Below are 23,567 nucleotides of genomic sequence, written 5' to 3' on the forward strand. Positions count from 1 at the left end.
TGCCCTTGAGGTAGAGCCCTGTCCAACACACACACACACACACACACACACACACACACACACACACACACACACACACACACACACACACACACACACACACACACACACACACACACACACACACACACACACAGTCACCACAAACCCCTGGTGGAGCCTCTGAAGCAGCCCAGTGCAGTGAAGGACATCTGATATATGGTTGGTTGACGTGGTTTAAATGGGGTTTTATTTTGGGATACAGGCCGATGTTTACTGTGTGTGATATTAACTCATTTTAAAAGGCTAGAAGTTATTATCAGGGCTGACGCCCCTATGGGATGATGCTAGAAGTTATTACCAGGGCTGACGCCCCTATGGGGTGATGCTAGAAGTTATTACCAGGGCTGACGCCCCTATGGGGTGATGCTAGAAGTTATTATCAGAACCGACACCCCTATGGGGTGATGCTAGAAGTTATTACCAGGGCTGACGCCCCTATGGGGTGATGCTAGAAGTTATTACCAGGGCTGACGCCCCTATGGGGTGATGCTAGAAGTTATTACCAGGGCTGACGCCCCTATGGGGTGATGCTAGAAGTTATTACCAGGGCTGACGCCCCTATGGGGTGATGCTAGAAGTTATTACCAGGGCTGACGCCCCTATGGGGTGATGCTAGAAGTTATTACCAGGGCTGACGCCCCTATGGGGTGATGCTAGAAGTTATTACCAGGGCTGACGCCCCTATGGGGTGATGCTAGAAGTTATTACCAGGGCTGACGCCCTATGGGGTGATGCTAGAAGTTATTACCAGGGCTGACGCCCCTATGGGGTGATGCTAGAAGTTATTACCAGGGCTGACGCCCCTATGGGGTGATGCTAGAAGTTATTACCAGGGCTGACGCCCCTATGGGGTGATGCTAGAAGTTATTACCAGGGCTGACGCCCCTATGGGGTGATGCTAGAAGTTATTACCAGGGCTGACGCCCCTATGGGGTCATGCTAGAAGTTATTACCAGGGCTGACGCCCCTATGGGGTGATGCTAGAAGTTATTACCAGGGGTGACGCCCCTATGGGGTGATGCTAGAAGTTATTACCAGGGCTGACGCCCCTATGGGGTGATGCTAGAAGTTATTACCAGTGCTGACGCCCCTATGGGGTGATGCTAGAAGTTATTACCAGGGCTGACACCACAGGATAGGATGCAGGATACAACAACGCCACAAAGTCACCTTGCTGTTGATGGCTTTAAAAAAACACAGTTCATTTCAACGTTTAGACTGAGAGAGAGATGCTGTAACTTGTACAGAGTCAGTTTAGACTGAGAGAGAGATGCTGTAACTTGTACAGGGTCAGTTTAGACTGAGAGAGAGATGCTGTAACTTGTACAGGGTCAGTTTAGACTGAGAGAGATGCTGTAACTTGTACAGGGTCAGTTTAGACTGAGAGAGATGCTGTAACTTGTACAGGGTCAGTTTAGACAGAGAGAGAGATGCTGTAACTTGTACAGAGTCAGTTTAGACTGAGAGAGAGATGCTGTAACTTGTACAGAGTCAGTTTAGACTGAGAGAGAGATGCTGTAACATGTACAGGGTCAGTTTAGACTGAGAGAGAGATGCTGTAACATGTACAGGGTCAGTTTAGACTGAGAGAGAGATGCTGTAACTTGTACAGAGTCAGTTTAGACTGAGAGAGAGATGCTGTAACATGTACAGGGTCAGTTTAGACTGAGAGAGAGATGCTGTAACATGTACAGGGCCAGTTTAGACTGAGAGAGATGCTGTAACTTGTACAGGGTCAGTTTAGACAGAGAGAGAGATGCTGTAACTTGTACAGAGTCAGTTTAGACTGAGAGAGAGATGCTGTAACATGTACAGGGTCAGTTTAGACTGAGAGAGAGATGCTGTAACTTGTACAGAGTCAGTTTAGACTGAGAGAGAGATGCTGTAACATGTACAGGGCCAGTTTAGACTGAGAGAGAGAGAGATATGTAGTGTTGTAGTGTTTATATGTAGTGTTGTGGTGTCTCTCTTGTCGTGATGTGGTGTCTATATGTAGTGTTGTGGTGTCTCTCTTGTCGTGTTGTGGTGTCTATATGTAGTGTTGTGGTGTCTATATGTAGTGTTGTGGTGTCTATATGTAGTGTTGTGGTGTCTATATGTAGTGTTGTGGTGTCTCTTGTCGTGATGTGGTGTCTATACGTAGTGGTGTGGTGTCTCTCTTGTCATGATGTGGTGTCTATACGTAGTGTTGTGGTGTCTATACGTAGTGTTGTGGTGTCTCTATGTAGTGTTGTGGTGTCTCTCTTGTCGTGATGTGGTGTCTATACGTAGTGTTGTGGTGTCTCTCTTGTCGTGATGTTGTGTCTATACATAGTGTTGTGGTGTCTCTCTTGTCGTGATGTGGTGTCTCTCTTGTCGTGATCTTGTGTCTATACGTAGTGTTGTGGTGTCTCTCTTGTCGTGATGTGGTGTCTCTCTTGTCGTGATGTGGTGTCTATACGTAGTGTTGTGGTGTCTCTCTTGTCGTGATGTTGTGTCTATACGTAGTGTTGTGGTGTCTCTCTTGTCGTGATGTGGTGCCTCTCTTGTCGTGATGTGGTGTCTATATGTAGTGTTGTGGTGTCTCTCTTGTCGTGATGTGGTGTCTATATGTAGTGTTGTGGTGTCTCTCTTGTCGTGATGTGGTGTCTATATGTAGTGTTGTGGTGTCTCTCTTGTCGTGATGTGGTGTCTATATGTAGTGTTGTGGTGTCTATATGTAGTGTTGTGGTGTCTATATGTAGTGTTGTGGTGTCTATATGTAGTGATGTGGTGTCTATATGTAGTGTTGTGGTGTCTATATGTAGTGATGTGGTGTCTATATGTAGTGTTGTGGTGTCTATATGTAGTGTTGTGGTGTCTCTCTTGTCGTGATGTGGTGTCTATATGTAGTGTTGTGGTGTCTCTCTTGTCGTGATGTGGTGTCTATATGTAGTGTTGTGGTGTCTCTCTTGTCGTGATGTGGTGTCTATATGTAGTGTTGTGGTGTCTATATGTAGTGTTGTGGTGTCTATATGTAGTGTTGTGGTGTCTCTCTTGTTGTGATGTGGTGTCTATATGTAGTGTTGTGGTGTCTCTCTTGTCGTGATGTGGTGTCTCTATGTAGTGTTGTGGTGTCTCTCTTGTTGTGATGTGGTGTCTCTACGTCGTGTTGTGGTGTCTCTCTTGTCGTGATGTGTGTTTAGTCCTATGTATTCATTTATTAGTGTTATTTTTAATCCCCGTCCCTGCTGGAGGCCTTTTGCCTTTCTGAAGGCCGTCATTGTAAATAAGAATTTGTTCTTAACTGACTAGTTATATAAAGGTTAAATACATGTCTTTTTAACAATAAATAAATATATAATAATAATAGTAAATAAATATATATATATATCTTGAAGATGGGTTTGCCTCCAGTCTGCTCTGATGGGGGGGATTCATTTATACCCCGTCTGCTTTCTACATGTGATATTAACTCAGAATACATAGAGGCTATCTGGACAGATTATGACCAATACCGTGAGAGGAAGCAGGGACCTATATAGAGATAGTAGTATAGTAGTAGTAGTAGTATAGTACAGGGACATATACAGAGATATATATGATAAAAGAAAGGTTCATAAAAATATTATAAAATAATATTGAAACCCCCACACAATCACACATAGACAAGCATATAGTAGAAGTAGTATAGTAGTAGTAGTAGTATGGTAGTAGTAGTAGTATAGCAGTAGTGACAGCAGTAGTAATGGTAGTAATAGTAGTAGTAGTAGTAGTAGTACTAGTGGTAGACGTATAGTAGTAGTAGTACAGTAGTAGTAGTATAGCAGTAGTAGACGTGTAGTAGTAGTAGTAGTAGTAGTAGTAGTAGTAGTAGTACTAGTGGTAGACATATAGTAGTAGCAGTAGAAGTAGTAGTAGTAGTAGAAGCAGAAGTAGTAGTGAAGGCAGTAGTAGTAGTAGTAGCAGAAGTAGTAGTGACAGTAGTAGTAGTAGTAGTAGTAGAAGCAGAAGTAGTAGTGAAGGCAGTAGTAGTAGTAGTAGTAGTATCAGAAGTAGCAGTAGAAGTAGTAGTGACAGCAGTAGTAATGGTAGTAGTTGTAGTAGTATAGTAGTTGTAGTAGTAGTAGTACAGTAGTAGTATAGTGGTAGTACAGTAGTAGTAGTAGTAGTAGTAGTAGTAGTAGTAGTACAGTAGTAGTATAGTAGTAGTACAGTAGTAGTATAGTAGTAGTAGAAGTAGTACAGTAGTAGTATAGTAGTAGTACAGTAGTAGTAGAAGTAGTAGTAGAAGTAGTACAGTAGTAGTATAGTAGTAGTACAGTAGTAGTAGTTGTAGTAGTAGTAGTGGTAGTAGTAGTAGTAGTTGTAGTAGTATAGTAGTAGTAGTGGTGGTAGTAGTAGTAGTAATAGTAGTAGTGGTTATAGTAGTATATTAGTAGTATAGTAGTAGTAGTAACAGTAGTAGTAGTAGTAGTACAGTAGTAGTATAGTAGTAGTACAGTAGTAGTAGAAGTAGTAGCAGCACAGTCATAGTATGGAAGTCATAGTAGTAGTATAGTAGTAGTATAGTAGTAGTAGTGGTAGTGGTAGTAGTAATATTAGTAGTAGTTGTAGTAGTATAGTAGTAGTATAGTAGTAGTAGTGGTAGTAGTAGTAGTAGTAGTTGTAGTAGTATAGTAGTAGTAGTAGTGGTGGTAGTAGTAGTAGTAATAGTAGTAGTGGTTATAGTAGTATAGTAGTAGTATAGTAGTAGTAGTAACAGTAGTAGTAGTAGTAGTACAGTAGTAGTATAGTAGTAGTACAGTAGTAGTAGAAGTAGTAGCAGCACAGTCATAGTATGGTAGTTGTAGTAGTAGTATAGTAGTAGTATAGTAGTAGTAGTGGTAGTAGTAATATTAGTAGTAGTTGTAGTAGTATAGTAGTAGTATAGTAGTAGTAGTGGTAGTAGTAGTAGTAGTAGTTGTAGTAGTATAGTAGTAGTAGTGGTGGTAGTAGTAGTAGTAATAGTAGTAGTGGTTATAGTAGTATATTAGTAGTATAGTAGTAGTAGTGGTAGTAGTAGTAGTTGTAGTAGTATAGTAGTAGTATAGTAGTAGTAGTAGTAGTAGTAGTAGTAGTAGTAGTAGTGGTTATAGTAGTATAGTAGTAGTATAGTAGTAGTAGTAGTGGTAGTGGTAGTAGTAATATTCGTAGTAGTTGTAGTAGTATAGTAGTGGTGGTAGTAGTAGTAGTATAGTAGTAGTAGTGGTAGTAGTAATAGTAGTAGTAGTTGTAGTAGTATAGTAGTAGTATAGTAGTAGTAGTAGTACTAGTAGTAGTATAGTTGTAGTAGTGGTAGTGGTAGTAGTAATAGTAGTAGTAGTTGTAGTAGTATAGTAGTAGTAGTGGTGGTAGTAGTAGTAGTAATAGTAGTAGTGGTTATAGTAGTATAGTAGTAGTATAGTAGTAGTAGTGGTAGTAGTAGTAATAGTAGTAGTAGTTGTAGTAGTATAGTAGTAGTATAGTAGTAGTAGTAGTGGTACTAGTAGTAGTAGTAGTAGTAGTAGTAGTAGTAGTGGTTATAGTAGTAGTAGTAGTGGTAGTGGTAGTAGTAATATTAGTAGTAGTTGTAGTAGTATAGTAGTAGTAGTAGTAATAGTAGTAATAGTTGTAGTAGTAGTGGTAGTAGTAATAGTAGTAGTAGTATAGTAGTAGTATAGTAGTATTGTAGTAGTAGTAGTAATAGTAGTAGTAGTTGTAGTAGTATAGTAGTAGTATAGTAGTGGTAGTAGTAGTTGTAGTAGTAGTAGTAGTAGTAGTAACAGAAGTAGTAGTGACAGCAGTAGTAATGGTAGTAGTAGTTGCAGTAGTATAGTAGTAGTATAGTAGTAGTAGTGGTAGTAGTACTAGTAGCAGAAGTAGTAGTAATGGTAGTAGTAGTAGTAGTGACAGCAGTAGTAATGGTAGTAGTAGTAGTATTGTAGTAGTAGTAGTAATAGTAGTAGTAGTTGTAGTAGTATAGTAGTAGTAGTGGTAGTAGTAGTAGTAGTAGTAGTTGTAGTAGTATAGTAGTATTATAGTAGTAGTAGTAGTAGTAGTAGTGTTGTAGTAGTAGTATAGTTGTATACTGTGAACAAACTTTTCTCTGCAACGCTCCAACCTCAATGATAACGAAGGTGGAGGGTTGAGTCTGAAATGACTCCCTTTCCCCTATATATTGCACTAGCTTTCAACCAGGGCCCATCGTGAATAGGGTGCCATTTTGGACACAAACCCAGGTCTGCAGGAGACAGTATTGTCCATTGAAGCCTGTCTGCTTCCTAACATTGAGGGTAATGTTTATAGCAGGTGAACCTACCCCCCAGGCCATTTTGGATGGGATTTAATTGGACCTGTATAGGAGTAGCAATATAAATGTTCTCTCAACCTGGGGTTCTAAGAACCCCAGAAAACTACACAATCCAAGATCACAGAAAACGAGTGGTGAAGCAATAGATATTTCAGACAATGCCCTGAAGTCAGAATGGAAATTATGTTATTCCATCCCTGGTCGGAAAATCTATTTTGAGGTGAAGCAACCATTTTACACCCAGTTTTCCAAAATGGACGCTTTGGTTCTTGTTTGGGGGTTTGTTTCCCTGTGGGGTTTGAGGAAGGGACCCACCTCTCATCTCTCACTGACTGGAAGATAGACTGCTGGCAAGAAGATAGACTGCTGTTATGAACTGGAAGAGGTCTGACTGAAGATAGACTGCTGTTATGAACAGGAAGAGGTCTGACTGAAGATAGACTGCTGTTATGAACAGGAAGAGGTCTGACTGAAGATAGACTGCTGTTATGAACAGGAAGATAAGAGGTCTGACTGAAGATAGACTGCTGTTATGAACAGGAAGATAAGAGGTCTGACTAAAGACAGACTGCTGTTATGAACAGGAAGATAAGAGGTCTGACTAAAGACAGACTGCTGTTATGAACAGGAAGAGGTCTGACTGAAGATAGACTGCTGTTATGAACAGGAAGAGGTCTGACTGAAGATAGACTGCTGTTATGAACAGGAAGATAAGAGGTCTGACTGAAGAAGACTGCTGTTATGAACAGGAAGAGGTCTGACTGAAGTTATGCTGTTATGAACAGGAAGATAAGAGGTCTGACTGAAGACAGACTGCTGTTATGAACAGGAAGAGGTCTGACTGAAGATAGACTGCTGTTATGAACAGGAAGAGGTCTGACTGAAGATAGACTGCTGTTATGAACAGGAAGAGGTCTGACTGAAGATAGACTGCTGTTATGAACAGGAAGATAAGAGGTCTGACTGAAGACAGACTGCTGTTATGAACAGGAAGAGGTCTGACTGAAGATAGACTGCTGTTATGAACAGGAAGAGGTCTGACTGAAGATAGACTGCTGTTATGAACAGGAAGATAAGAGGTCTGACTGAAGACAGACTGCTGTTATGAACAGGAAGATAAGAGGTCTGACTAAAGACAGACTGCTGTTATGAACAGGAAGATAAGAGGTCTGACTGAAGATAGACTGCTGTTATGAACAGGAAGATAAGAGGTCTGACTGAAGATAGACTGCTGTTATGAACAGGAAGAGGTCTGACTAAAGACAGACTGCTGTTATGAACAGGAAGAGGTCTGACTGAAGATAGACTGCTGTTATGAACAGGAAGAGGTCTGACTGAAGATAGACTGCTGTTATGAACAGGAAGAGGTCTGACTGAAGATAGACTGCTGTTATGAACAGGAAGATAAGAGGTCTGACTGAAGACAGACTGCTGTTATGAACAGGAAGAGGTCTGACTGAAGATAGACTGCTGTTATGAACAGGAAGAGGTCTGACTGAAGATAGACTGCTGTTATGAACAGGAAGATAAGAGGTCTGACTGAAGACAGACTGCTGTTATGAACAGGAAGAGGTCTGACTGAAGATAGACTGCTGTTATGAACAGGAAGAGGTCTGACTGAAGATAGACTGCTGTTATGAACAGGAAGATAAGAGGTCTGACTAAAGACAGACTGCTGTTATGAACAGGAAGAGGTCTGACTGAAGATAGACTGCTGTTATGAACAGGAAGAGGTCTGACTGAAGATAGACTGCTGTTATGAACAGGAAGATAAAGATAAGAGACTGCTCTGAACAGGAAGAGGTCTGACTGAAGATAGACTGCTGTTATGAACAGGAAGAGGTCTGACTGAAGATAGACTGCTGTTATGAACAGGAAGAGGTCTGACTGAAGATAGACTGCTGTTATGAACAGGAAGAGGTCTGACTGAAGATAGACTGCTGTTATGAACAGGAAGATAAGAGGTCTGACTGAAGACAGACTGCTGTTATGAACAGGAAGAGGTCTGACTGAAGATAGACTGCTGTTATGAACAGGAAGATAAGAGGTCTGACTAAAGACAGACTGCTGTTATGAACAGGAAGATAAGAGGTCTGACTAAAGACAGACTGCTGTTATGAACAGGAAGAGGTCTGACTGAAGATAGACTGCTGTTATGAACAGGAAGAGGTCTGACTGAAGATAGACTGCTGTTATGAACAGGAAGAGGTCTGACTGAAGATAGACTGTTATGAACAGGAAGAGGTCTGACTGAAGATAGACTGCTGTTATGAACAGGAAGATAAAGGTCACTGAAGACAGACTGCTGTTATGAACAGGAAGAGGTCTGACTGAAGATAGACTGCTGTTATGAACAGGAAGAGGTCTGACTGAAGATAGACTGCTGTTATGAACAGGAAGATAAGAGGTCTGACTGAAGACAGACTGCTGTTATGAACAGGAAGAGGTCTGACTGAAGATAGACTGCTGTTATGAACAGGAAGAGGTCTGACTGAAGATAGACTGCTGTTATGAACAGGAAGATAAGAGGTCTGACTAAAGACAGACTGCTGTTATGAACAGGAAGAGGTCTGACTGAAGATAGACTGCTGTTATGAACAGGAAGAGGTCTGACTGAAGATAGACTGCTGTTATGAACAGGAAGAGGTCTGACTGAAGATAGACTGCTGTTATGAACAGGAAGAGGTCTGACTGAAGATAGACTGCTGTTATGAACAGGAAGAGGTCTGACTGAAGATAGACTGCTGTTATGAACAGGAAGATAAGAGGTCTGACTAAAGACAGACTGCTGTTATGAACAGGAAAGGTCTGACTGAAGATAGACTGCTGTTATGAACAGGAAGATAAGAGGTCTGACTAAAGACAGACTGCTGTTATGAACAGGAAGAGGTCTGACTGAAGATAGACTGCTGTTATGAACAGGAAGAGGTCTGACTGAAGATAGACTGCTGTTATGAACAGGAAGATAAGAGGTCTGACTGAAGATAGACTGCTGTTATGAACAGGAAGAGGTCTGACTGAAGATAGACTGCCAGTAAGATTGCACCTAAATCAACCATTTATCGGATCATCAATGAGAGCGGTTCAATTGTTGTAAAGAAGGCTTCAGGGCGCCCAAGAAAGTCCAGCAAGCACCAGGACCGTCTCGTAAAGTTGATTCAGCTGCGGGATCGGGGCACCACCAGTACAGAGCTTGCTCAGGAATGGCAGCAGGCAGGTGTGAGAGCATCTGAACCCACAGTGAGGCGAAGACTTTTGGAGGATGGCCTGGTGTCAAGAAGGGCAGCAAAGAAGCCACTTCTCTCCAGGAAAAACATCAGGGACAGACTGATATTCTGCAAAAGGTACAGGGATTGGACTGCTGAGGACTGGGGTAGAGTCATTTTCTCTGATAAATCCCCTTTCCAATTGTTGGGGCATCTGGAAAAAAGCTTGTCTGGGAAGACAAGGTGAGCACTACCATCAGTCCTGTGTCATGCCAACAGTAAAGCATCCTGTGACCATTCATGTGTGGGGTTGCTTCTCAGCCAAGGGAGTGGGCTCACTCACAATTTTGCCTAAGAACACAGCCATGAATAAAGAATGGTTCCAACACATCCTCCGAGAGCAACTTCTCCCAACCATCCAGGAACAGTTTGTTGATGAACAATGCATTTTCCAGCATGATGGAGCACCTTGCCATAAGGCAAATGTGATAACTACGTGGCTCGGGGAACAAAACATTGATATTTTGGATCCATGGCCGGGAAACTCCCCAGACCTTAATCCCATTGAGAACTTGTGGTCAATCCTCAAGAAGTGGGTGGCCAACCAAAAACCCACCAATTCTGAAAAAACTCCAAGCATTGATTTTGCAAGAATGGGCTTCCATCAGTCAGGATGTGGCCCAGAAGTTAATTGACAGCATGACAGGGCGGATTGCAGAGGTCTTGAAAATGAAGGGTCAACACTGCAAATTTTGATTCTTCGCATCAACTTCATGTAATTGTCAATTGACACTTATGAAAAGCTTGTAATTATACTTCAGTATCCATAGTAACATCTGACAAAAAATATCTAAAGACTCTGAAGCAGCTAACTTTGTTGGTATTTAATATTAGTGTCATTCTCAAAAATTTTGGTAGTGTCTTTTGTTTTCGCGCCCTTCTCAGTCCCTTTGTCGACCAAGCGTCATACCGGTCTAGCCCACTAGGGGTCATACCGGTTTAGCCCACTAGGGGTCATACCGGTTTAGCCCACTAGGGGTCATACCGGTTTAGCCCACGAGGGGTCATACCGGTTTAGCCCACTAGAGGTCATACCGGTTTAGCCCACTAGGGGTCATACCGGTTTAGCCCACTAGGAGTCATACCGGTTTAGCCCACTAGGGGTCATACCGGTTTAGCCCACTAGAGGTCATACCGGTTTAGCCCACTAGGGGTCATACCGGTTTAGCCCACTAGGGGTCATACCGGTTTAGCCCACTAGGAGTCATACCGGTTTAGCCCACTAGGGGTCATACCGGTTTAGCCCACTAGAGGTCATACCGGTTTAGCCCACTAGGGGTCATACCGGTTTAGCCCACTAGGGGTCATACCGGTTTAGCCCACTAGGGGTCATACCGGTTTAGCCCACTAGGGGTCATACCGGTTTAGCCCACTAGGGGTCATACCGGTTTAGCCCACTAGGGGTCATACCGGTTTAGCCCACTAGAGGTCATACCGGTTTAGCCCACTAGAGGTCATACCGGTTTAGCCTACTAGGGGTCATACCGGTTTAGCCCACGAGGGGTCATACCGGTTTAGCCTACTAGGGGTCATACCGGTTTAGCCCACAAGGAGTCATACCGGTTTAGCCTACTAGGGGTCATACCGGTTTAGCCCACAAGGAGTCATACCGGTTTAGCCTACTAGGGGTCATACCGGTTTAGCCCACAAGGAGTCATACCGGTTTAGCCCACTAGGGGTCATACCGGTTTAGCCCACAAGGAGTCATACCGGTTTAGCCCACTAGGAGTCATACCGGTTTAGCCCACTAGGGGTCATACCGGTTTAGCCTACTAGGGGTCATACCGGTTTAGCCCACAAGGAGTCATACCGGTTTAGCCCACTAGGAGTCATACCGGTTTAGCCCACTAGGAGTCATACCGGTTTAGCCCACTAGGGGTCATACCGGTTTAGCCCACTAGGGGTCATACTAGGGGTCGGTTTAGCCCACTAGGGGTCATACCGGTTTAGCCCACTAGGGGTCATACCGGTTTAGCCCACTAGGGGTCATACCGGTTTAGCCCACTAGGGGTCATACCGGTTTAGCCCACTAGGGGTCATACCGGTTTAGCCCACTAGGGGTCATACCGGTTTAGCCCACTAGGGGTCATACCGGTTTAGCCCACAAGGAGTCATACCGGTTTAGCCTACTAGGGGTCATACCGGTTTAGCCCACAAGGAGTCATACCGGTTTAGCCCACTAGGGGTCATACCGGTTTAGCCCACAAGGAGTCATACCGGTTTAGCCCACTAGGGGTCATACCGGTTTAGCCCACAAGGAGTCATACCGGTTTAGCCCACTAGGAGTCATACCGGTTTAGCCCACTAGGGGTCATACCGGTTTAGCCTACTAGGGGTCATACCGGTTTAGCCCACAAGGAGTCATACCGGTTTAGCCCACTAGGAGTCATACCGGTTTAGCCCACTAGGAGTCATACCGGTTTAGCCCACTAGGAGTCATACCGGTTTAGCCCACTAGGAGTCATACCGGTTTAGCCCACTAGGGGTCATACCGGTTTAGCCCACTAGGGGTCATACCGGTTTAGCCCACTAGGGGTCATACCGGTTTAGCCCACTAGGGGTCATACCGGTTTAGCCCACTAGGGGGGGTCATACCGGTTTAGCCCACTAGGGGTCATACCGGTTTAGCCCACTAGGGGTCATACCGGTTTAGCCCACTAGGAGTCATACCGGTTTAGCCCACTAGGGGCCATACCGGTTTAGCCCACAAGGGGTCATACCGGTTTAGCCCACTAGGGGTCATACCGGTTTAGCCCACTAGGGTCATACCGGTTTAGCCCACTAGGGGTCATACCGGTTTAGCCCACTAGGGGTCATACCGGTTTAGCCCACTAGGGGTCATACCGGTTTAGCCCACTAGGGGTCATACCGGTTTAGCCCACAAGGAGTCATACCGGTTTAGCCTACTAGGGGTCATACCGGTTTAGCCCACAAGGGGTCATACCGGTTTAGCCTACTAGGGGTCATACCGGTTTAGCCCACAAGGAGTCATACCAGTTTAGCCCACTAGGGGTCATACCGGTTTAGCCCACAAGGAGTCATACCGGTTTAGCCCACTAGGAGTCATACCGGTTTAGCCCACTAGGGGTCATACCGGTTTAGCCCACTAGGGGTCATACCGGTTTAGCCCACAAGGAGTCATACCGGTTTAGCCCACTAGGAGTCATACCGGTTTAGCCCACTAGGGGTCATACCGGTTTAGCCCACTAGGGGTCATACCGGTTTAGCCCACTAGGGGTCATACCGGTTTAGCCCACTAGGGGTCATACCGGTTTAGCCCACTAGGGGTCATACCGGTTTAGCCCACTAGGGGTCATACCGGTTTAGCCCACTAGGGGTCATACCGGTTTAGCCCACTAGGGGTCATACCGGTTTAGCCCACTAGGGGTCATACCGGTTTAGCCCACTAGGGGTCATACCGGTTTAGCCCACTAGGGGTCATACCGGTTTAGCCCACTAGGAGTCATACCGGTTTAGCCTACTAGGGGCCATACCGGTTTAGCCCACAAGGGGTCATACCGGTTTAGCCCACTAGGGGTCATCATTTCCCTGTAACCGTATCTACTGTTTGTTTGTTTTGCATTTCATAGTGAAGGCTGGGTTCGTGCAGATAACCAACAATTTATGACGTTTGGAATGAGACTAACGTGAGGTAAAGAATCATTCATTAATTAGAAGACTAATTGATCAGATATTAAAATATCTGAAAAGTTACATTAGGAACGTTTTCCTTGGTGCCCCGACTTCCTAGTTAATTACATTTACATGATTAGTTTAATCACGTAATAATAAATACAGAGAATTGATTTATAAAATAACAGTCTCCAATTTAATGATGCCAAAGACACGACACCATGTTAATTTGACTGATTTGACTATTCACTGCGTATTTTTTATATATATATATTTTTTTACATTTTAATCTTTAACTCTGCATTGCATAGGAGATGAGAGGACAGGAAATGTCAGGAGAAGAGAGGAGAGGAGAGGAGGAGGAGGAGGAGGAGGAGGAGGAGGAGGAGGAGGAGGAGGAGGAGGAGGAGGAGGAGGAGGAGGAGGTGGAGGAGGAGGAGGCAGAGGAGGAGGAGAGGAGAGAGGAGAGGAGAGGATGAGAAAGGAAAGAGAGGAGAAGAGGAGAGGAGAAGATGAGAAGAGGAGGAGAAGTGGAGGAGGAGAGGGGAGGAGGAAAAGGCGAATAGTAACAAGGTGAGGTTATAACACAGTAACAAGATGAGGTTATAACACAGTAACAAGGTGAGGTTATAACACAGTAACAAGGTGAGGTTATAACACAGTAACAAGGTGAGGTTATAACACAGTAACAAGGTGAGGTTATAACACAGTAACAAGGTGAGGTTATAACACAGTAACAAGGTGAGGTTATAACACAGTAACAAGGTGAGGTTATAACACAGTAACAAGATGAGGTTATAACACAGTAACAAGGTGAGGTTATAACACAGTAACAAGATGAGGTTATAACACAGTAACAAGGTGAGGTTATAACACAGTAACAAGATGAGGTTATAACACAGTAACAAGGTGAGGTTATAACACAGTAACAAGGTGAGGTTATAACACAGTAACAAGGTGAGGTTATAACACAGTAACAAGGTGAGGTTATAACACAGTAACAAGGTGAGGTTATAACACAGTAACAAGGTGAGGTTATAACACAGTAACAAGGTGAGGTTATAACACAGTAACGAGATGAGGTTATAACACTGTAACAAGGTGAGGTTATAACACAGTAAAAGGGGGGGGGTTATAACACAGTAACAAGGTGAGGTTATAACACAGGAACAAGGTGAGGTTATAACACAGTAACAAGGTGAGGTTATAACACAGTAACACGATGAGGTTATAACACAGTAACAAGGTGAGGTTATAACACAGTAACAACCTGAGGTTATAACACAGTAACAAGGTGAGGTTATAACACAGTAACAAGGTGAGGTTATAACAAAGTAACAAGGTGAGGTTATAACACAGCAACAAGGTGAGGTTATAACACAGTAACAAGGTGAGGTTATAACACAGTAACAACCTGAGGTTATAACACAGTAACAAGGTGAGGTTATAACACAGTAACAACCTGAGGTTATAACACAGTAACAACCTGAGGTTATAACACAGTAACAAGATGCATCTGAGATGGACAGGATCACCAGGGACTGAAAGTGAAAGCAGGGTTGAGTGTTGACATTAAAGAAGGATAGGAGAGTGGACACAGGGAATCTGGGAAACACTCATTGAGAAAGAGCATGGATGCACCTGAGGTAGGAAGGAGGACAACGGGAGTGCAAGAGGCAGAATAGGTTGACATTTAGAAACACATGAATTAGGTTTTTTTCTGACAGGAATCAAAGCCACGTGTTCATACATCACTGGTTTATGTTTAGCCCATAGAGGAAAACAGCTGTGTAACCTTTCCAAGTTCAAGTCAAAAAACGGTGAAAGCACAGTCACAGAACCATTTTCCCAACCAGAGATATTGGGAAAATTAGCGTGATATTAGTGTGATATTAGACCCCAGTAGACCCCAGTAGACCCCGGTAGGTCCCAGTAGACCCCATTAGTTCCCAGTAGACCCCAGTACACCCCAGTAGGCACCAGTAGGTCCCAGTAGGTCCCAGTAGACCCCAGTAGGTACCAGTAGGTTCAAGTAGGTCCCAGGAGACCCCAGAAGGTACCAGTAGGTCAGATTAGACCCCAGTAAACCCCAGTAGGCACCAATAGGTCTCAGTGGACCCCAGTAGACCCCAGTAGACACCGTAGCTCCCAGTAAATCCCAGTAGACCCCAGTAGACACCAGTAGGTCTCAGTAGACCCCAGTAGGCCTCAGTAGGTCCCAGTAGGTCATAGCATGTCTCTGTAGGTCCCTGTAGGCCCCAGTAGGCCCCAGTATGTCACAGTAGACCCGAGTATGCCACAGTAGAACCCAGTAGGTCCCAGTAGACCCCAGTAAGTCACAGTAGACACCATTAGACCCCAGTAGGTCCCAGTAGACCCCAGAATGCCCCAGTAGACCCCAGTAGGTCCCAGTAGGCCCCAGTAGGTCCCGGTAACCCCGGTAGGTCCCAGTAGACCCTAGTAGACCCCAGTAGACACCAGTAGGCACCAGTAGGTCCCAGTAGGTCCCAGTAGACCCCAGTAGGTACCAGTAGGTTCAAGTAGGTCCCAGGAGACCCCAGAAGGTACCAGTAGGTCAGATTAGACCCCAGTAAACCCCAGTAGGCACCAATAGGTCTCAGTGGACCCCAGTAGACCCCAGTAGACACCGTAGCTCCCAGTAAATCCCAGTAGACCCCAGTAGACACCAGTAGGTCTCAGTAGACCCCAGTAGGCCTCAGTAGGTCCCAGTAGGTCATAGCATGTCTCTGTAGGTCCCTGTAGGCCCCAGTAGGCCCCAGTATGTCACAGTAGACCCGAGTATGCCACAGTAGAACCCAGTAGGTCCCAGTAGACCCCAGTAAGTCACAGTAGACACCATTAGACCCCAGTAGGTCCCAGTAGACCCCAGAATGCCCCAGTAGACCCCAGTAGGTCCCAGTAGGCCCCAGTAGGTCCCGGTACACCCCGGTAGGTCCCAGTAGACCCTAGTAGGCCCCAGTAGGCACCAGTAGGCACCAGTAGGTCCCAGTAGGTCCCAGTAGGGCCCAGTAGGCCCGGGTAGGCTCCAGTAGGCCTCAGTAGGCACCAGTAGGCCCAGTAGTCCCAGTAGGTCCAGTAGGTCATAGCATGTCCCAGGTCCCTGTAGCCCAGTAGGTACAGTAGGCCCCTCAGTAGACCCCAGTAGGCCTCAGTAGGTCCCAGTAGGAGGTCCCTGTAGGCAGTAGGCCCCAGTAGGCCCAGTAGAAGTAGTCCCATGTAGGTTCCTATAGACCCCAGTAGGCACCAGTAGAACCTAATAGGCCCCAATAGAACCCAGTAGGCACCAGTAGGCCCCAGTAGGTCCCTGTAGACTGCAGTAGGCACCAGTAGAACCTAGTAGGCCCCAATAGAACCCAGTAGGCACCAGTAGGCCCCAGTAGGCCCCAGTAGGCCCCTGTAGAACCCAGTAGACCCCAGTAGTCCCCAGTAGGAACCAGTAGGCACCAGTTGGCCCCAGTAGGCACCAGTAGGTCCCTGTTCACTTAGCTTTACTCCATCCTCTGAACGTCTGTCTGAATGAATAGAAAACCAACTGTTTAAATATGAAATATTGACAAACATCTGAAAAATCGGAGTAGATTTTCCACCTTTCTGGTGGAATCTGATCTGCACTCGGTAGGGTTCCAATATTATCCAGCATAAACCAATCATCAGTAACGTAGACCCTTGGGAGCACAGATCAGACTTCAGGACAGTCTATGTTGATCACAGATCAGACTTCAGGACAGTCTATGTTGATCACAGATCAGACTTCAGGACAGTCTATGTTGATCACAGATCAGACTTCAGGACAGTCTATGTTGATCACAGATCAGACTTCAGGACAGTCTATGTTGATCACAGATCAGACTTCAGGACAGTCTATGTTGATCACAGATCAGACTTCAGGACAGTCTATGTTGATCACAGATCAGACTTCAGGACAGTCTATGTTGATCACAGATCAGACTTCAGGACAGTCTATGTTGATCACAGATCAGACTTCAGGACAGTCTATGTTGATCACAGATCAGACTTCAGGACAGTCTATGTTGATCACAGATCAGACTTCAGGACAGTCTATGTTGATCACAGATCAGACTTCAGGACAGTCTATGTTGATCACAGATCAGACTTCAGGACAGTCTATGTTGATCACAGATCAGACTTCAGGACAGTCTATGTTGATCACAGATCAGGCTTCAGGACAGTCTATGTTGATCACAGATCAGACTTCAGGACAGTCTATGTTGATCACAGATCAGACTTCAGGACAGTCTATGTTGATCACAGATCAGACTTCAGGACAGTCTATGTTGATCACAGATCAGGCTTCAGGACAGTCTATGTTGATCACAGATCAGACTTCAGGACAATCTATGTTGATTTTTAGAGCTGGTATCTCCTGGTATAATTCCTCTGACCTTCAGTTAACATCACTACTATAGACCAGAGCCCTATTCTCTATATAGTTCACTACTTTAGACCAGAGCCCTATTCTCTATATAGTTCACTACTTTAGACCAGAGCCCTATTCCCTATATAGTGCACTACTTTAGACCAGAGCCCTATTCCCTATATAGTACACTACTTTAGACCAAAGCCCTATTCCCTATATAGTACACTACTTTAGACCAGAGCCCTATTCCCTATATAGTACACTACTTTAGACCAGAGCCCTATTCCCTATAGAGTACACTACTTTAGACCAGAGCCCTATTCCCTATATATAGTACACTACTTTAGACCAGAGCCCTATTCCCTATATAGTACACTACTTTAGACCAGAGCCCTATTCCCTATATAGTACACTACTTTAGACCAGAGCCCTATTCCCTATAGAGTACACTACTTTAGACCAGAGCCCTATTCCCTATATATAGTAAACTACTTTAGACCAGAGCCCTATTCCCTATATAGTGCACTACTTTAGACCAGGGCCCTATTCCCTATATAGTGCACTACAATAGACCAGAGCCCTATTCCCTATATAGTGCACTACTTTAGACCAGAGCCCTATTCCCGATATAGTGCACTACTTTAGACCAGGGCCCTATTCCCTATATAGTGCACTACTATAGATCAGAGCCCTATTCCCTATATAGTGCACTACTATAGACCAGAGCCCTATTCCCTATATAGTGCACTACTTTAGACCAGAGCCCTATTCCCTATATAATACACTACTTTAGACCAGAGCCCTATTCCCTATATAGTGCACTACTATAGACCAGAGCCCTATTCCCTATATAGTACACTACTTTAGACCAGAGCCCTATTCCCTATATAGTGCACTACTTTAGACCAGAGCCATATTCCCTATATAGTGCACTACTTTAGACCAGAGCCCTATTCCCTATATAGTCAACTACTTTAGACCAGAGCCCTATTCCCTATATAGTGCACTACTTTAGACCAGAGCCCTATTCCCTATATAGTACACTACTTTAGACCAGAGCCCTATTCCCTATATAGTGCACTACTTTAGACCAGAACCATATTCCCTATATAGTGCACTACTTTAGACCAGAGCCATATTCCCTATATAGTACACTACTTTAGACCAGAGCCCTATTCCCTATATAGTACACTACTTTAGACCAGAACCATATTCCCTATATAGTGCACTACTTTAGACCAGAGCCCTATTCCCTATATAGTACACTACTTTAGACCAGAGCCCTATTCCCTATATAGTGCACTACTTTAGACCAGAACCATATTCCCTATATAGTGCCCTACTTTAGACCAGAGCCCTATTCCCTATATAGTGCACTATTTTAGACCAGAGCCCTATTCCCTATATAGTGCACTACTTTAGACCAGAGCCCTATTCCCTATATAGTGCACTATTTTAGACCAGAGCCCTATTCCCTATATAGTGCACTACTTTAGACCAGAGCCCTTTGGGAGATAGGGTGCCATTTGGTACACAGTGTTGTAGAGGTTTATCTGAGGTGACCAGTGCCATGCATTGAGTAATGGGGTCTCTCCTGTTGGCTCTGCTCTCTATCAGTAACCAGGATGGATATCTCCCTCTGAGGAACACAAGGAAACTAATTCTCCATTTGGGCTCTGAGGAATCCAATCCAATACCAGCACAGATACTGCTGGGGAGCAGCTGGTTTACTTCCTGGATTAGAGCTAGTATATGGGGCTGAATAGGAGAAATAACATTTTGTTACAGAGTTTCAAGGAAACTATATATTTGTCTTGGTTGAACTAAATCATCCCAACATGAAGCCGACGTGATGCCAACGTGATGCCAACGTGATGCCGACGTGATGCCAACGTTGTGTTACAGCCTGAATTCATAATGGATTAAATCTATTTCCTCACATGTACCCCATAATGACAAATTGAAAACTTTGAAAAGTTATTGAAAATGGAACAGAGAAATATTCCATTTACATAACTATTCACACCCCTGAGTTAATACTTTTTACAAGCACCTTTGGCAGTGATTACAGCTGTGTCTTTCTGGGTAGGTCTCTAAGAGTGATTACAGCTGTGTCTTTCTGGGTAGGTCTCTAAGAGTGATTACAGCTGTGTCTTTCTGGGTAAGTCTCTAAGAGTGATTACAGCTGTGTCTTTCTGGGTAGGTCTCTAAGAGTGATTACAGCTGTGTCTTTCTGGGTAGGTCTCTAAGAGTGATTACAGCTGTGTCTTTCTGGGTAAGTCTCTAAGAGTGATTACAGCTGTGTCTTTCTGGGTAGGTCTCTAAGAGTGATTACAGCTGTGTCTTTCTGGGTAAGTCTCTAAGAGTGATTACAGCTGTGTCTTTCTGGGTAAGTCTCTAAGAGTGATTACAGCTGTGTCTTTCTGGGTAAGTCTCTAAGAGTGATTACAGCTGTGTCTTTCTGGGTAAGTCTCTAAGAGTGATTACAGCTGTGTCTTTCTGGGTAGGTCTCTAAGAGTGATTACAGCTGTGTCTTTCTGGGTAAGTCTCTAAGACTGATTACAGCTGTGTCTTTCTGGGTAGGTCTCTAAGAGTGATTACAGCTGTGTCTTTCTGGGTAAGTCTCTAAGAGTGATTACAGCTGTGTCTTTCTGGGTAGGTCTCTAAGAGTGATTACAGCTGTGTCTTTCTGGGTAAGTCTCTAAGAGTGATTACAGCTGTGTCTTTCTGGGTAGGTCTCTAAGAGTGATTACAGCTGTGTCTTTCTGGGTAAGTCTCTAAGAGTGATTACAGCTGTGTCTTTCTGGGTAAGTCTCTAAGAGTGATTACAGCTGTGTCTTTCTGGGTAGGTCTCTAAGAGTGATTACAGCTGTGTCTTTCTGGGTAGGTCTCTAAGAGTGATTACAGCTGTGTCTTTCTGGGTAGGTCTCTAAGAGTGATTACAGCTGTGTCTTTCTGGGTAAGTCTCTAAGAGTGATTACAGCTGTGTCTTTCTGGGTAGGTCTCTAAGAGTGATTACAGCTGTGTCTTTCTGGGTAGGTCTCTAAGAGTGATTACAGCTGTGTCTTTCTGGGTAAGTCTCTAAGAGTGATTACAGCTGTGTCTTTCTGGGTAAGTCTCCAAGAGTGATTACAGCTGTGTCGTTTCACTGTGAGGTCTACACCTGTTGGTTAAGGGCTGATCAGTCAGCATTTCACTGTGAGGTCTTACACGTGTTGGTTAAGGGCTGGTCAGTCAGCATTTCACTGTGAGACAGTAACAGCAGTATACTGTAGGTAGGATAGATAACAGACAGTAGCAGGTATACTGTAGGTAGGGGTAAAGGATAGATAATAGACAGTAACAGCAGTATACTGTAGGTAGGGGTAAAGGATAGATAATAGACAGTAACAGCAGTATACTGTAGGTAGGGGTAAAGGATAGATAATAGACAGTAGCAGGTATACTGTAGGTAGGGGTAAAGGATAGATAATAGACAGTAACAGCAGTATACTGTAGGTAGGGGTAAAGGATAGATAATAGACAGTAACAGCAGTATACTGTAGGTAGGGGTAAATGATAGATAATAGACAGTAACAGCAGTATACTGTAGGTAGGGGTAAAGGATAGATAATAGACAGTAACAGCAGTATACTGTAGGTAGGGGTAAAGGATAGATAATAGACAGTAACAGCAGTATACTGTAGGTAGGATAGATAATAGACAGTAACAGCAGTATACTGTAGGTAGGGGTAAAGGATAGATAATAGACAGTAACAGCAGTATACTGTAGGTAGGGGTAAAGGATAGATAATAGACAGTAACAGCAGTATACTGTAGGTAGGGGTAAAGTCACTAGACAACAGGATAGATAATAGACAGTAACAGCATTATACTGTAGGTAGGGGTAAAGGATAGATAATAGACAGTAACAACAGTATACTGTAGGTAGGGGTAAAGGATAGATAATAGACAGTAACAGCAGTATACTGTAGGTAGGGGTAAAGGATAGATAATAGACAGTAACAGCAGTATACTGTAGGTAGGGGTAAAGGATAGATAATAGACAGTAACAGCAGTATACTGTAGGTAGGGGTAAAGGATAGATAATAGACAGTAACAGCAGTATACTGTAGGTAGGGGTAAAGGATAGATAATAGACAGTAACAGCAGTATACTGTAGGTAGGGGTAAAGGATAGATAATAGACAGTAACAGCAGTATACTGTAGGTAGGGGTAAAGGATAGATAATAGACAGTAACAGCAGTATACTGTAGGTAGGGGTAAATGATAGATAATAGACAGTAACAGCAGTATACTGTAGCTAGGGGTAAAGTGACTAGACAACAGTATACTGCTGTTCCTGTCCCTCTGACCACTCCCTCTGACCACTCCCTCTGACCACTCCCTCTGACCACTCCCTCTGGCCACTCCCTCTAACCACTCCCTCTGACCATTCCCTCTGGCCACTCCCTCTGACCACTCCCTCTGATCATCCCTCTGACCACTCCCTCTAACCACTCCCTCTGATCATCCCTCTGACCACTCCCTCTGACCACTCCCTCTGACCACTCCCTCTGACCACTCCCTCTGACCACTCCCTCTGATCATCCCTCTGACCACTCCCTCTGGCCACTCCCTCTGGCCACTCCCTCTGACCACTCCCTCTGATCATCCCTCTGACTACTCCCTCTGACCACTCCCTCTGACCCCTCCCTCTGACCACTCCCTCTGACCACTCCCTCTGACCACTCCCTCTAACCACTCCCTCTGGCCACTCCCTCTGACCACTCCCTCTGGCCACTCCCTCTGGCCACTCCCTCTGACCACTCCCTCTGGCCACTCCCTCTGACCACTCCCTCTGATCATCCCTCTGACCCCTCCCTCTGACCACTCCCTCTGATCATCCCTCTGACCCCTCCCTCTGACCACTCCCTCTGGCCACTCCCTCTGACCACTCCCTCTGGCCACTCCCTCTGGCCACTCCCTCTGACCACTCCCTCTGGCCACTCCCTCTGACCACTCCCTCTGATCATCCCTCTGACCCCTCCCTCTGACCACTCCCTCTGATCATCCCTCTGACCCCTCCCTCTGACCACTCCCTCTGATCATCCCTCTGACCACTCCCTCTAACCACTCCCTCTGACCATGCCCTCCTGCGCATCTCCCTTTTACACAGTGCTGCAACATGTCTGAATCCTTGGCACCTAAAGCACCGTAGCGGGTTCGGAACATAGGCCCTCACAGAATAGAAAATATGACCAATACCTAACCTTATCAGGTGGAAACTCTTTGTCAAAGCTCAACAAAAGAGATGGTCAGAGGGAGTGGTCAGAGGGAGGGGTCAGAGGGAGTGGTCAGAGGGAGTGGTCAGAGGGAGTGGCCAGAGGGATGATCAGAGGGATGATCAGAGGGAGTGGTCAGAGGGAGTGGCCAGAGGGAGTGGTCAGAGGGATGATCAGAGGGAGTGGTCAGAGGGAGTGGCCAGAGGGAGTGGTCAGAGGGATGATCAGAGGGATGATCAGAGGGAGTGGTCAGAGGGAGTGGCCAGAGGGATGATCAGAGGGATGATCAGAGGGAGTGGTCAGAGGGAGTGGCCAGAGGGAGTGGTCAGAGGGATGATCAGAGGGAGTGGTCAGAGGGAGTGGTCAGAGGGAGTGGTCAGAGGGATGATCAGAGGGATGATCAGAGGGAGTGGTCAGAGGGAGTGGTCAGAGGGAGTGGTCAGAGGGATGATCAGAGGGAGTGGTCAGAGGGAGTGGTCAGAGGGAGTGGTCAGAGGGATGATCAGAGGGAGTGGTCAGAGGGAGTGGTTAGAGGGATGGTCAGAGGGAGTGGTCAGAGGGAGTGGTCAGAGGGAGGGGTCAGAGGGAGGGGTCAGAGGGATGGTCAGAGGGAGTGGTCAGAGGGAGTGGCCAGAGGGATGATCAGAGGGATGATCAGAGGGAGTGGTCAGAGG

This window comes from Oncorhynchus gorbuscha, linkage group LG25 (assembly GCF_021184085.1).
Source record: "Oncorhynchus gorbuscha isolate QuinsamMale2020 ecotype Even-year linkage group LG25, OgorEven_v1.0, whole genome shotgun sequence".
Lineage (NCBI taxonomy): Eukaryota > Metazoa > Chordata > Actinopteri > Salmoniformes > Salmonidae > Oncorhynchus > Oncorhynchus gorbuscha.